The sequence below is a fragment of the Siphateles boraxobius genome, unplaced genomic scaffold (genome assembly GCF_051911475.1).
Source record: "Siphateles boraxobius isolate OS27281-9 unplaced genomic scaffold, OSU_SipBor_1 25, whole genome shotgun sequence".
Classification (NCBI taxonomy): domain Eukaryota; kingdom Metazoa; phylum Chordata; class Actinopteri; order Cypriniformes; family Leuciscidae; genus Siphateles; species Siphateles boraxobius.
In genome coordinates this window covers 32,512,501-32,527,088 of record NW_027508866.1, presented here as the reverse complement: position 1 = coordinate 32,527,088, position 14,588 = coordinate 32,512,501, and the positions used below count along the sequence as shown (strand labels likewise).

Genomic DNA, 14,588 nt, shown 5'->3' with positions numbered 1-14,588 from the left:
TCACCCTAAAATAAAGTGTTACTATATATATATATATATATGTATGTGTGTTTGTGTGTATATACATATATATATATATATATTTATTTATTTATTTATTTATGTGTGTGTGTGAATGTGAGAAAATGTACTTATTTTTAAATAAATTAGAGTGAATACAATTTTACAGTATTACTAGAATGAAAATTGAATTGACAATCAACATTGAGAACAATCTAAAGATTTAATCTAAATCTAAACCAAATCTTATACAATTCTTGTCATGAAAATAATGTCACAATTCCAGAAAAATTATAATAGTTTTAAAATAGACCTCATTTTCTTTATGTGAAATATATATTTTTCTTTCTTTCTTTTACATTTGTAGATGATATTTACCCTGGACAAGATTATTGTCATTAGCTGTAATTAAAACTAAAACATTACTAAATAAAATTTCATTAATTGAAATAAAATAAACATTAACTGAAATAAAATAGAATATTTAATATCTAACTTAACTTATTACTTATTACTAAAGTGGCCAAGGCAACATTTCTGAAGTTGAAGAACTAAAATAACTCAAACTAAATATATAAAAGACAATATATATAAAAAACTGACACAAACACATACTTAAATGACTAAACCTTTAAAATTAAATTGAAAACGGATAGTAAAAATAAAATAGAATACAAAATATGAACTTAAACTATGATAGTAATGATACTAAAATAATGTTGCTTTCCAAAGAACATCATGCCCTTGTCCTGTCAAATACAAATTGAATTTCATCTAAATTAAATGAATCTGCATGAAAAGCTGCAATATCTTCTTGAAGGGGCAATAATCCTGGGCACTTGTGCCAAGGCCAACAGAGGCCTGCATGTCAGTGATACTTTCATCTAAATATACATTAGACTGACGGGAGCAGGTGAGAGAGGCCCAGCCAGACGCTGAACCATCACGCATACATGTTCTTATGTGTGTGTGAGTGTGTATGTCCTTGTTGGGTGCGGTTGGGGTTAGGATGCCATCTCCCCTTCACTGTGGATCGAGATCTGAACTAAACACAACCCAATTTTGGGTTTCTCTTCAAAGCCAGCTGGTCTGGCTTTATTACTTTTTCCTAAACCTTTTTTTTTTTGACATATAAACAATCTTTTTACTTTTACTTTTCTACAAAGACTGACCCACCGCAGGTGCTGGAGGGTTGACCTTCCTGGAGAAGAACGTTATCGGACTGGTAAGTGACCAAAAAGTATCCAAATTGTTTGTTGTTGGCGAAAAAATGACGTGTCTGTGGTGAACATAAGTCAATAAAGTGCGTGTGCTAGTGTGACACGGTGTTTCAACACGTCTCGTTTGGGGAATGCGGACCTGAGAATAGAAATAGAGAGATACAAATTTAGAGAGGTCGGCTTTTTTTCGGGACATGGTTTGCCTTCGTAAATAGATATGTTTGTCTAGGAGATGAATACAGGGAACGGGCCACCGTTTACTAATATTGAGTCAAGCTTATTTACGGCTCCTTTTATGACAAAAAGAGCTTTGACGTCGACCGTGGCTTTGTTTGACGGACAGTTTGAGGACTTAATCAAGCCAGTGATTTTGTTTGGTGCCGGTGTACATAATATTGAAATAAAAAGAAGAATATGGGATGGAATTAGGATTTAGTAAGTATGCACAGGTTCCGAGGATAAAGGTCCATTCACATGAAGGACAATAACTATGATAACGCTAAAGATATAAAAATCTAAATGCAAAAGAAAAAGTCCACACTACAACGTGGGGGCTTTTGACCCGGAAAAACCTTTTCATAGTTCCTTTTAGAACTAATGGTGAAATTACCCACTTTTTGGCGTGTTCGCACCACAGGAACTGGGAACGAATTTAGTTCTATGCCTTTTGGGGACCCTACTTCAGAGTAGGGTTTTACCATAGACTGTAAAAAAGATATGGATGTAGTGTCTGTGACGTCACCCGTAGGTTTCTGAAGAGCATTTTTCAAGCCCAAAGTGGGCGGAGCCGGCCGTCGCCATCTTGGCAGGGTGTCACTCACGAATAACCGAAAGGTGGGCTTAGCTGAGGTGACGTGACGGCTAACAGACAGCAAACAAACGGCTAGGAGTGACAGCAGCCGCAATTTATTATGCAGAACTTTAGTTATAAAGTTATAAAAAAATTCACCCCCCTTACAGTTGTCATGAAGGGAAAAGTTAGCTATATAGACCAAAACCACTTTTTGTACCAGGCCGTGAACATGTTTTTTTTTCTACTGTAAATTTAGGCATTTTAACTTGAGTCGATGAATTGCAGTTTAAGTAACTTTCGTGTTGGATGTTCGTCTGTTCGGGAAGTCGCAGTGACAGAAACAGTGACATTCCAGTTTGAATTTCAAAGGCCTGTTTATGCCATTAAGAAAATAAAATTTTATCAAATCAATTTTGTTTTAAAGAAATGTTTATTTAAAAGCAGCGCTCATTCATCAGTGTATATGTCACCATTAGAGGCACGCGCATCAACCGTCGAGAGTTCAGTGTTGAAGATGACGATCATTTATAATCACCCGTAACAACACAGAATAATTGTAATTTCACCATCGGCTGGCAGCGAATACTTAAATCAGAGAACAATATTGAGGCGGGTGGATTATTTTTTTTGGCTGCGGATTCGGGTGACGTTGAAGCTCATTCTCTTACTCTAAAGCAGTCCGGCTCTGCCAGGCGTAACAGCTCGGGGAGAACACGGCTAACACTGTTTATCAAGTTAATATAGCTATTACCTCCTGCCTATTCTATTTGTGCGTGACTTGTGCGTGACTTGTGCGTGACATGAGCGCACACAGCGCGTGTCTTCTCCAGGTCGTGCATACCAGGTTGTTCATAAAAGCCGAAATGTGTCCAGATGTAGGCTTTTAAAGTAGCTGGAGCATTTTTAATTATGCGCACACATCTCGCCTCTCTCTGCCTGTGTATGGTATCACGACAAAGCACATACGTGACAAATGACGTCAGAAAAGCGTCAGTACATTATAACCTGTTATGGTCTATTACTGAACCGATAACCGAATCGTCCTCGTCTGCATCGCGATGCATCGTAGAAACGATTCATTTCGACACCCCTAGTGGCTAGTTCCTATAACTGAGTTCCTACCCAGTACGAAAGCCCCCTAAAGATAACGGTACAGAGAATTGATATTGTAAGAATCACTTTCAGAACGATTTTTTTTACAGCTTATGAATGATATAAACATTAACCAGCCAATCAGAATCCATCCTGCTACAAAGATCTCGAGCATTTAAAGTGGCAGACCACAAAACTGTGCCGTGCGCTAAGAATAAACGGAATGATATCATCTGCTGGTGTGGACGCTTACATGCAATAGTTTGATTCCAACAATATCGTTTCTCTGTGCCGTTATAGTTGTGGTGTGAACTCTGCTTTTCTTTTATATTTAGAATGATTAGAACTACATCTTTATCGTTATAGTTATCGTCCTTGGTGTGAACGGCCATTAATGCTTATCGTTGGTGCTTGATCCTCTCGTTTCTTTCTCTAGGCCACAGCTGTAGGGAATCCATCAAGAGTGTTTGAGATAATGAAAGGCACATCAAGGGCATTTGAGGTGCACACAAAACCGCCAATTCCTCCCCACAACCACTGCAGCCTTCTCCTCTTACGGCTTCTGTTTCAAAACAAGACGCTGTGATAATGCTATCCTTATGTACCAAGTGTGAGCGTTTGTCCCATTGTTTATACAGTTTAGACTTTCTGGCTGTCCCGATGGCTGGTGCTCTAAAAAAGCTGAATGTGTTGGAGAAGGAAGCGCAAACTGACCCACTTTGGATGTTGTATGTCATTGCAGCAAGATTTGCATGTTCAGCTGCACCATGCTCAGTTTTTGCCACATGAGTTTGTATTTTGAGTATAGAGCGTTTAACCAGCTTGGTTGTTTAATATTGTGTTCTGGTAGAAGGCGCATTTCTATATTTGTTGAAACACTTTGGATAAAAGTGTCTGCTAAATTAATAATTATAAAGACAATAATAAAATAAATTATATATAAATGCATCATGGGGTTTTAATGGCCAAAGCAGAATGTTAGATACAATTTTGTAATATATATAATTTTATATATATATAATTATATATATATATATATATATATATATATAATTTGTTATATTTATATCTATGTTATATTATATTATATTTAATATATAAAATATATTTCTTTAGAAAAAGTTATGTTATAAAAATGACAAAGAACACACATATATATATATATATATATATATATATATATATATATATAATACTTTATAATAATATATTATATATTTATTATTCATATATTTATAAAATTACAAACAATCTATAGGCCTATATATAATACCTTTTTTATAATATATAATATATTTATTATCAATATATTTATAAAATTACTTCTATGTAAAATTACTGTTTCTAAATAAATGATTAACATGAAAAAATCCTGTATTGCTTGCGATTCTTCCAATAGTGTTTTTTCTATTGGTGTGGACGCTAATAGTTTGTTATAGTCAACTTTATATTTATTGTTATTGGTGTGAACGGGCCTTAAAGATAATGATAAAGATATAGTTTTTAAAATCGAATCCGCACCACAACTGTAATGATAACGGCACCAAGAAACGATATCGTTGGAAGCTAAAGCCCCTTTCACACAGAGATTCCGGAAAATACACGGATAAAGTGACCCGGGATTTGACCCGCCGGGTTCGTTTGATTTTGGTTCACTCACACTGCCAGTGATTTTCCGGAATCAGAGAGTGCGTTCACACACAACCCGTAAAAATCCCGTGAAATCGATGTGACATGTAATGTCTCAGCAGCGTCTATAGTTTGCTTATGAGCTGCGATTTCTCTCTCGAGAAACCACGCTTGTGCATTTTTTTCTCTGATTCGATCATAAACTAGCGCATTGCGTACCGTTTCACTCTTGCTTTCACTTCAGCGTCATCATTACGACACGGCCTTGATTACGGCTTTCACACACCACGCTTTCTGGGACTGATCCCGGCAATGTAACCCGGCATCGATCCCGGGATCAATCCCGGGTCGTGTTTGCGTTCACACAGAAGGCGTTCTGGCAATTTCCCGGCAATTTCCCGGGATCAACGCGCTGTGTGAAAGGGGCTATTGACAGCCAATCAGAATCCATTCTGCTTTTTGTCATCTGCTGCTTTAAACAGGCAAGGTCTGTATTGCTTGCGATTCTTCCAATCGTGTTTTTTCTTTAATATAAATGTGATTTGGTAGTTTTGGAGTAGGTAGTTTTTTAATTTTTCTTTTTTGTTTGATGCTGTATTTGTAGGCCTACTTCTGCACATGGGTTTTCATGCAACATCATATTGTAACATTTTGGCATAATGTAGCGTAACTTGAGATATACTGTATATACCTGTAAGCAGAGGTATCAGGTTATGTAACACTCAGAGATGGTATGCCTTAAAGGCAGCTTTAGAGACATCAGTGCCTGAGAACTTGTCAGGTGAGCCTCATAATGCGGCATGATTTGAAGCGATTTTAGCACGCTATAGGACTTCCCCAGTGAAACCAGAGTATGAGCTATAACAAAAGAAAGCATGTTTTCTCTAATCAGGCTTATATGTTGAGGATTACAGGTGTGTAATCCTCTGTGTTAGACACGAATTGCCAGCAGATTCTTACTAACAAGTCCTGTGTAATTGCGTTAAATAATTTTGCAGGACAGTTGCTGTAACATGGCTAGAAGTTAGCGCACGATGAACAGGGACATCTAAAATAACAGCCTTTAATGACAAATCTCAGGAGAAACGGCAAATATACAATACACAACCACATCATTCAAATACGACACGGAACAAAGGACTGAGGAAACCTAGGTCTTAAATACACAGGGAGTAATGAGGAAACTCAAGAAACATCAGGTGAAGGTAATCAGTAACTACAGAAACAAACAGGGATCAGGAACACAGGCAAACGGGCACAGGGAGAACCGAACTTGGGGTACATTTACACGTCAACGATGTGGAAAATTTTTCCTTTGTGTTTTTTTGCGTACAGACGACAGAGTTATCAAAAACGATCCTGTACACATGGATCTGCGAAAACGACTAAAAACGCTGAATTCCTCTTTCAGGCCAGTAGTTGGCGATGTCACTTTGTAAAGAAACAATAAGTGCCTATAGACCGAACCCGAACCGAACACGTAATACAAATGCGCATGATTTAACCTTTTTCACATTTTTGTGCTTTACATCATAGATATCCATAATAAAGGCTAGATGTCTCGTCGGCGCTGCTGGCCAATGGAGGCCGACGTCCGCACCTGGCGGCCATCTTGTCACAGGCAGCTCGCTCACTCGTAACATTGTGTTTTAATGGTGCATGCACTTTTTAAATAACCATAACTTGCTAAATTTTCTACCGATTTTCAAACCGTTTGGTTTGTTATACACGTCAGAGATGTAGTTATCACACTGTATACTTATGAATAATAAGTGTATAAAATAAATAATCATCCAGATTTATAGCCACGTTAATAACGTAAGAAACCAAACCGTTTGTAAATCCGTCAAGATTTCAACGAGATAAGAGTATTTGTGTTCGTGCTGATCACTCATCTTACATCAGGTACCACAGAGCCACTCAGAAAGCTTGCCTGTGACAAGATGGCCGACGGTGATGACGATAGAGACTCCGCCATAAGACATCTCCTCACACATCTACTACAACTCGCACTTTGAATCGTTTTCAAAAGATTGCGTTTTCAGGCCCCAAAATGCTGTTATGTAAATTACCTGCTAAAACACATTAAAAGTTTTCAGTTTTTAGTTGAAAAAGGTGTCGTGTAAAACTAAACAGAACATTTTTGCATTATGTTACAACAAAATAAATGAAGCACAAACCGTACTTTACAGGAAACTTCATTTTAAAGGGATAGTTCTAGTAAAAATGAGATTTTGTCATTATTTACTCAGTTCATTCCATACCTGTATGAGTTTCTATTGCACTGTTATATTTTAATCAATTAACACAGACACCCTCAAAAATATTTGCATTGTCCAAAAAGGTTTAAAGTAAAGATAATTGTCTTTTAAGTGCAAACCTGTTATTTGAAGACAGATTTTTATCTTTTGACTTACTCTAACTGCTTTCAAAAAGAGAGAGAGAGAGAGAGAGAGAGAGAGAGAGAGAGAGAGAGAGAGAGAGAGAGAGAGAGAGAGAGAGAGAGAGAGAGAGAGAGAAAGAGAGAGAGAGAGAGAGAGAGATTTGGTATGAAATGGAAGTTGCGATGGTCTTTTCTTCCGTAAAACTGAGTGAAACAGTTTTTGAAACAAGATAAAATGTCGAACAGGACTTGATTTTATCCATGGGGATTTGATTGGATGGTTGTGGTTTGCTATTGGTGGATCTCATGTGAATGACAGGTTGCCCCGCCCTCACGCCAGTAAACACATCATAAGAGAAGAGAAGAGATGTCGCTGCAAGTGGGAGGGGAAGATATTCTGATTAAAGACTATGCACATGAATTAAAGAAAAAAATAACAATGTGCACAGATTAATTATTTATAATAAACACTGTAATATTCCATAAAAAACAAAAACTGTCAATTTTTCACCATTTCATGGTGGCTTTAAAATGTGTGCTGCATCTCTGTTCTATTACTGATTTTCATCTTGATATAAATGTAGCAAGCATATCATGGAAATGCACAGATCTTAGAAAACACAAACAATTGCAAAATCCTAATAATGACTACCAAAGCTTCACAGACACTTAAGATTAAGCTCAAAGTATTGCTAAACTTCACATGGAGGTTTTACCCTTACCCGCACTTGGCAGCTCTGGGGGAAATTGTTCAATGAAAAACATGGCCCCTGAGAGCGCCCATGTTCCTTTGTGAGTGTCAGCATTAGTGCCCTGCTGCCAGGAAAAGTGTTGGAAAGGTAAAGGGTTGTCAGTGTTCTGTGTCTATTAAAACACGCACAAAGCTTTTCTTGGACAAGAGTGGTTGAACTCTGTTTCCGCTCTCTCCCTAATGCTCAGTTATCGAGATAAACTAAACTTTAAAAAAAAATCTTTAACAGACTCGGTCTCAGCTGAATGAACAAATACATAAGCCCTCTGATCGGGGTGTTATGGTTATTGAAGGATATGTGGTAAGTGTGTATTGAGGTGTAATTCACAAACCTGCCACTAGTGTGCGGTAATGAGTCACGTGTGTGTTTCTCCCGCCAGTCTCTAAACTTCCCTGATGCGTTTTAATGTGCATTTCTGATGTTCACTGATTATCCCCCAGACTAATAACTAATTCATACAATTTGATTAATATTTCATTTTTCTAGGTGCCAAACGAAGTGCCTGAACACCTCAAAACCCCATCTGATGGAGACACAAAAGCATTGAAGATTCAGAGGGAGAAGATAGTGAAGTTGAAACTAAAGGTTATGAGCAAGTGATTGGTAAGAGTGATATTTTTTATTATTTTCTTTAAAGAAATCTAAGTTAATATTTTACAGTTTACATTTTCATATGTATGAAAATAATGAGAACGTCACAGAGAAATAAGTAATTTCTGTAGCTAAAGTGTCCCTTCAAAAAACTGGACAAAATGAAACAGATTTCTAATTAAGTGGAATAATTGAAAACAATTATCCGCTTGAGCTCTCACGTCTGTACACTCGACGCGACGCGTGGTGATTAAAATGAGAGCGATCAAGTAGGACGCGTCGCGTCACGCGCTTGCACTGTGTGGGTTACTGTAAGCGTTTGTCCCGCCCTCTTTAGAGAGAGAGAGAGAGAGAGAGAGAGAGAGAGAGAGAGAGAGAGAGAGATTGATTCTCTCTCTTGTGTGACGAACAGACGCTCGTGAGGATCTTGTCAGTAAACTAGAGGAGATCTCAAACACCACTGATCTATCCAGGATAACTCTGGACATCTTCAGTTGTTGTTTTTTCCTGTTATTGAAAAGACGCTTTCCATCGCTGCATGTGTCAAAGCCAATGAGAGACGCGGAGTTCTGTGATCATTCTCACATTGACGCGCACATGAAGCGCTTTGACGCGGTTCTGGATTTGGAGAGCGCGTGAGGAGTTCTGGACCGGTGCGTGTCTGACCATTAACACCAGCGCGCGCACGTTCTCTGGACCTGACACACTCATGCATTACAAAGTAAGTTGAACTGTCACAACTAGCCGCTTGTGTTCGTTATTATTATTGTGGCTTTGTTTAATTAAATGATGTTTGATTCATAAAATGGAATAGTACAGTTAGTAATAGTATTAAATAGAATAGTATAGTTTAATAAGCAGTATGCCGAACTAGTGCAATATAGTAGCCTAGCCTATAAGTAATGCAATAGTATAAAGCAGTATAGAATAGAATAGTTTGGATGAATACTAATGAAGTACAGAATAGTCTATGCAATATTATATGTTGGAATAGTATAGTTAGAAAAGTAATATAATAGAAATAATACACTCTTAAAAAAGTGGTTCCAAAAGTTTTATTCTTCCACAACGATGCATTATAAAAACCGTTTTGGGTTCTCCAAAGAACCTTTCAGTGAACAGTTTTAAAAAGAACCATTTTTTTTCTTAGTGTGAAGAACGTACTAATCTAATGCAACATTTCCCACTATAAAGAATATTTTGTGGAATGCAAAGGTTCCATGGATGTTAAAGGTTCTTCATGGAACCATAAATAATCTTTATTTTTAAGAGTGTACCATATACTGGAATAGTGTAACAAGTAATACACCGGAATAGACGTGTCTAAGCGATTTAAATATTCCTTATAATTCGGATTTGTGCATTGGATGTACTATTGATGTTTTTTTTTAAATACACAATTTAAATAATGACCGGAGTGGTTTTGGTAACACTAAACAAACATCTTTTTCCAAAATGGTGTAATTATGTGAATAGCATCTCTATTTATACCCCGCTGTGGTAATTGGAGAACTGTAAACAAGTTATTTTATATGGCAGCGCTTACTGAAACGAATGGCTTTACAGTTAACCCAGAATATCGAGGATGGGGTTCCCTGGGTGAAACGGGAGCAGTTTGGATGAGAGAAGTGCTTTCCACTGGTGCTTGTACAATAATAATGGCCAAAGGGCAAAATGTGATCCAGGAAAGCCTAATGCTCCTCCCTGTACTTAATAACATTCATTGTGCCCTTTTTGTGCAAGTGTTTAAGTATGTTGTTAATATGGAAAGTGCTGCAAGAATGAGCAAATGCACATGATTCTTGATGCTTTAGTGCTGAAGAGCTGAAATACTTCTAGACAAACAGGAAACGTGTGCCATGCACTGAGAATCTGCAATGTGCCTCTCAAAGAACAGCACACACTTCAACTGTTTATTGCCATCAGGAAACTATAAACCTGACGTGCGATTGCATTAGTTACCATGCAGTGAATGACGACAACTTAACTGCAATAAATTATGACTATAGCCAATGTGTTTTCATCAACATAAGCTGTGCGTGGAATTACTTGATGGTGAGAAGGCAATTAATACATTTTGTAACAGTGATGTATTTTAAAAAGGTAACCATCCAAAAACCTCTGGATCTAAATGTTATTAGAGGCCTGTAGGAACTTTTGGAACGGTAGTTTGTCATATTAAGGAATAACCAGCAGTTTCATGAAGGGCTTGACGGGATGAAGTTGTAATTGTGGTATTAACAGCTAATAGCAGCACATATGGGGACGAGACGAGTTTACCCAGTATATGAGTTGTGTAGGTTATCCTGCTGGGTGGTCTGGGTGCTGGTCAGACCTCCATGGCACTTTCCTTGGTTTTCTTCATTAGCCACTGAGAGAAATGTAGCAAAACCGCAAAAGTATATCACCATCATCGTTCCTGAAAAACAGCTGGGCTGATTGTAACTGCTGAATGAAGATTTTTTAAAAAAAAAAATCAATGTCATCATATAAAAGCCAGGTTTTTTTATGCCGACTCGTAAATATTTTCATGATACATTTATGAATAATTTCTTATACATACCAAAAATAAAAACGTAAACAAAACTATATATATATATATATATATATATATATATATATATATATATATATAGAGGCTACACTACCTTTCATAAGTTGAAAATAATACTATTGTTCAGCAAGGATACAATCAATTGATCAGAAGTGACAGAATTTTTTTTTTTTACTAAATGCTGATTTTCAGTACTGTAAATGCTACTCATCAAAAAATCCAGAATTTTAATTTGATCACAGTTTCAAATCAGCATATTAGAATGATTTCTGCAGGATCATGTGACTCTGAAGACTGGAGTAATGATGCTGAAAATTCAGCCTTGATCCACAGGAGTAAATTACATTTTAAAATATACTATTCAAATAGGAAACAGTTATATTTATTTGCAATAATATTTCATAATACTGCTGTTTTTACTGTATTTTTTAATCAAATGAATGCAGCCTGGTGTGCAGAAAAGACTTCTTTTAAAAACATTACACTTCTTTCGAACTCCAAAAGTTCTCCCAGAGTTCTTTCGAACTCCGAACTCCAAACTCCATATATATATATGAAGGATGAATGATGAATGTTCAATGATCAATTTGCACTATGCATGCTCAACCTTGTTTTACCCCATAGACAAAATGTAAAATGTATAAATGAAATCTAAGCTCTCCTGGTCTGTGGTTTTGCTGATCTTGCTCTCAAAGCAGTTTTTTGGCACAACATGATTTTGCCCCACACAAAAAAATATATATAATAATTTCCCCCGTCACGTAATCTATCTTTGTCACTGGTGTAAAATGCTCAATTCACGGTTACATCCTCCAGTGAGTAGGTTTCGCACAGAGAACTCTTTGTACGACGGGCCGTATATAGCGTTAATCAGTCGACGCGTGCGTTAGGGGATATTTTTAGTGGATCATGTGTTCATAGTTTAGAGTGAGGTTAGTTAAAGTATTTAAAATGTGACTTGTCGGCTCTTGAGGTAACAGATACTGCATCCACTGTAACACGCCACTGGAATCCTGTCCAGTTATTCCCATTAACAGGATAGTCAGCAGGTTTCTTGAGCTCCTGCTTCAGTCTGTTCAGCTTTTGTACTTAGTTGTTATGACATCTGTACACAGACACGTTTCAAACGGTGTCTCCAGCAAGAATCCCAAGCCAGGTGTCTTCCAGGACAAATGGACATTCTTGACCTCATGAGGTCTTGCAGAAGCCCAGCTGATCAAGGACAGTTCCCGACAAGTCCTGACAGCGGAAGTTTAAGCCATTCTTTGTAGGTCTATGAACTGCATAGTTTCATTTCAGGAGGCCGATTGCTCTATACAGCGTTCAAGTCATGTTAAAATGCAAGTGAAACACCTGTTAACCAGCTATTACAACATGCAAGTATTAACCTTAGTTTATAAGGTTACCCATGTCAGGGACTAGATTGTCTAGCAGAAGCGTGCTAATTTAAATTGGCTTACTAAAATACTAATTTATAGTAACTTTTAAAAAACAATGGAAAGTCCAAACTTGTATTTCTTTATTCTGTGGAACACAACATACAATTAAAGTCAATGGGGTCAAATGTAGTTTGGAACTCATTGTTTTCCTCAGAAGAATAAGTCAGACAGGTTATGACCAACATGAGGGTGAGTAAATGCTGCCAGAATTCAGATTTTTTTGGGAACTATCCCTTTAAGACACTCAAGGCTGTGCTATATGGTGCATATCTCATGCTATCTTGCTTAAATATAGCACAGAGTGTAGCCAAAACCCTCAAATCTTCGCCATCCTCAAAATTACAGAGGTGCAATCCATTTTGGTTGTCGCAAACTTGCATGTTTGTGGCCTTATTTAGGCCTGACCATGTTGCTCGACTCATGTCAGTTTGTTCTATGATTATGTGTCAGATTTTTTTTCATCAATTCCCACAATGAGGTTTACTTTCAAAATGAGCATCTACAGATGAGATGACTAGCGTCTCTATTTTGCATTTGAAGTCACAGAACGCGATCTGCGTAGAGAGCTGTAAATTAAATCAAATATTGTTCTTTTTGAAGTCGCAAATCCCACAACACCCCAGATTTGTCTCTCGTAATGTAAACAACGTTTGATATAGTTGTGATGAGCTATCAAGCTTTGTTTGAGGTAAAAAGTTCATAATTGTATTTTTGGTTCTGCTCCATTTACACCTGCAGTATATTTGGAAGAGGAAGTCTGTGAGGGGGAGTTTGAGGTGGCTGCCGTCATCCTGGTTTGGTTTACAATGCTCCCGAGCTTCCACGTCACTTCCTCCCCGTGAGATGGTTCCCATGCGGCTGTAAACACCCACACCCAGACCTCCAGCCCGGCACTGCAAAATCAAATACAGTTCTTATGACGCAGACACTGTGTGAGATAAACACATCTAGTTTCTCAAGAATACAAACTTTAGAACATTATTAAGAAATGTTTTTGGGAATACAAAATATTCTTAACTTTATTCTTACATTAGAAAATAATAATAAGAAAAATAGCAGTTACTAAGAATTTTATTCTTTAAGGCCCACTGAAGTGCCTTGGAACCATAGATATATAGCTAGATGTCGCCTTGGGGTTCTAAGCATGCGTCAAAACCACAGCCATCTTGGAACATGGGTCTTGTCATAGGAAGTAGCTAAATAACGCTGAATTCATGGATGATGCCGGACTTTTGTGTTGCGTATGGATGTTCACACGAACAAAATCTAAAAACCAGACAGCAAGGAAGTACATTTCCCAAGAATTTGGATTTCTCTGGACTCAATGATAAATACACGTCTGACTGTTGGAACAAACCAAAACAACTAGAAAATCGCGATGACGACAATGATGACTACATTGACGCTGATGCATTAAAGAGGAGGGGCTCCCCTGTTCCATGATGGCGGCTCTATTGACGCACTTTTTCCAATGAACTGCCGTAGCCAAGGCGACATCTAGTGTATATATCTATGCCTTGGAACGCACAGCTTTGTATGATGCATTGACTTAATTTTCTCTGAAACAGGAAGCTAAGGCGGGACATATTGAATGGCTCCTCCCCCTTTTCAAATAGCCAATAGCGTTTAGTTTACCTCACAGACTACAAGTCGTACTTGACAGCGCCATGGAAGTGAATCCGAGCGCTGATGATACGTTGGATTTAATAGTAGGGGTTCTTCATTTCATTCTTCAAAAGGGAATAAACTCGAGCGATCACCAAACTGTATTGCTCCGTGACATGTCAACGGTCGCTTTGGTAGTATAGCATAGGGGCTGGGACGCTTAAAGGGACACTTCACCTCTGGGAAGATGAATGTGTATTTAAAATGGGTCATTTATGTAGAAGAAATGTGAAATTATTTTTGAATTCGGAGCTTTCTAGACTGAGAAAATCCAGAAAATGTATTTTTGGCTTATGTGGATGAAAGACAACAACTCCCAGAATGCAATTGCTTCGATGCCCTAGGAGGCCACGCCTACCGGTAACAGAGCGTAGATGTTAAACAACAAGGCTAGGCTACTAGTGAGTCTCAGTGATGAGTGTGATGAGCCTGCACGGGTTTTCAAGATCGCCCATAATGTCTGGGATTCG

The 14,588-nt window shown here is 37.7% G+C and overlaps 1 protein-coding gene across 5 annotated transcripts in view; it reads left to right on the top strand.

The window, feature by feature from the left end:
• The first annotated feature begins 911 nt into the window (after positions 1 to 911).
• The window catches only part of mef2ca (myocyte enhancer factor 2ca), a 45,674-nt gene continuing 31,997 nt past the window's right edge, over positions 912 to 14,588 (top strand). Inside the window, exons 1-3 of one of the 5 annotated variants that reach the window (XM_077243603.1) lie at positions 920 to 1,225; positions 8,356 to 8,472; positions 13,192 to 13,385. The gene's annotated coding sequence lies outside the window, so the exon portion shown is untranslated. Of the gene's footprint in view, positions 1,226 to 8,355; positions 8,473 to 8,799; positions 9,182 to 13,191 lie in introns of those variants that run through there. The other 4 variants (XM_077243604.1, XM_077243601.1, XM_077243605.1 and 1 more) reach the window with 4 other exon arrangements.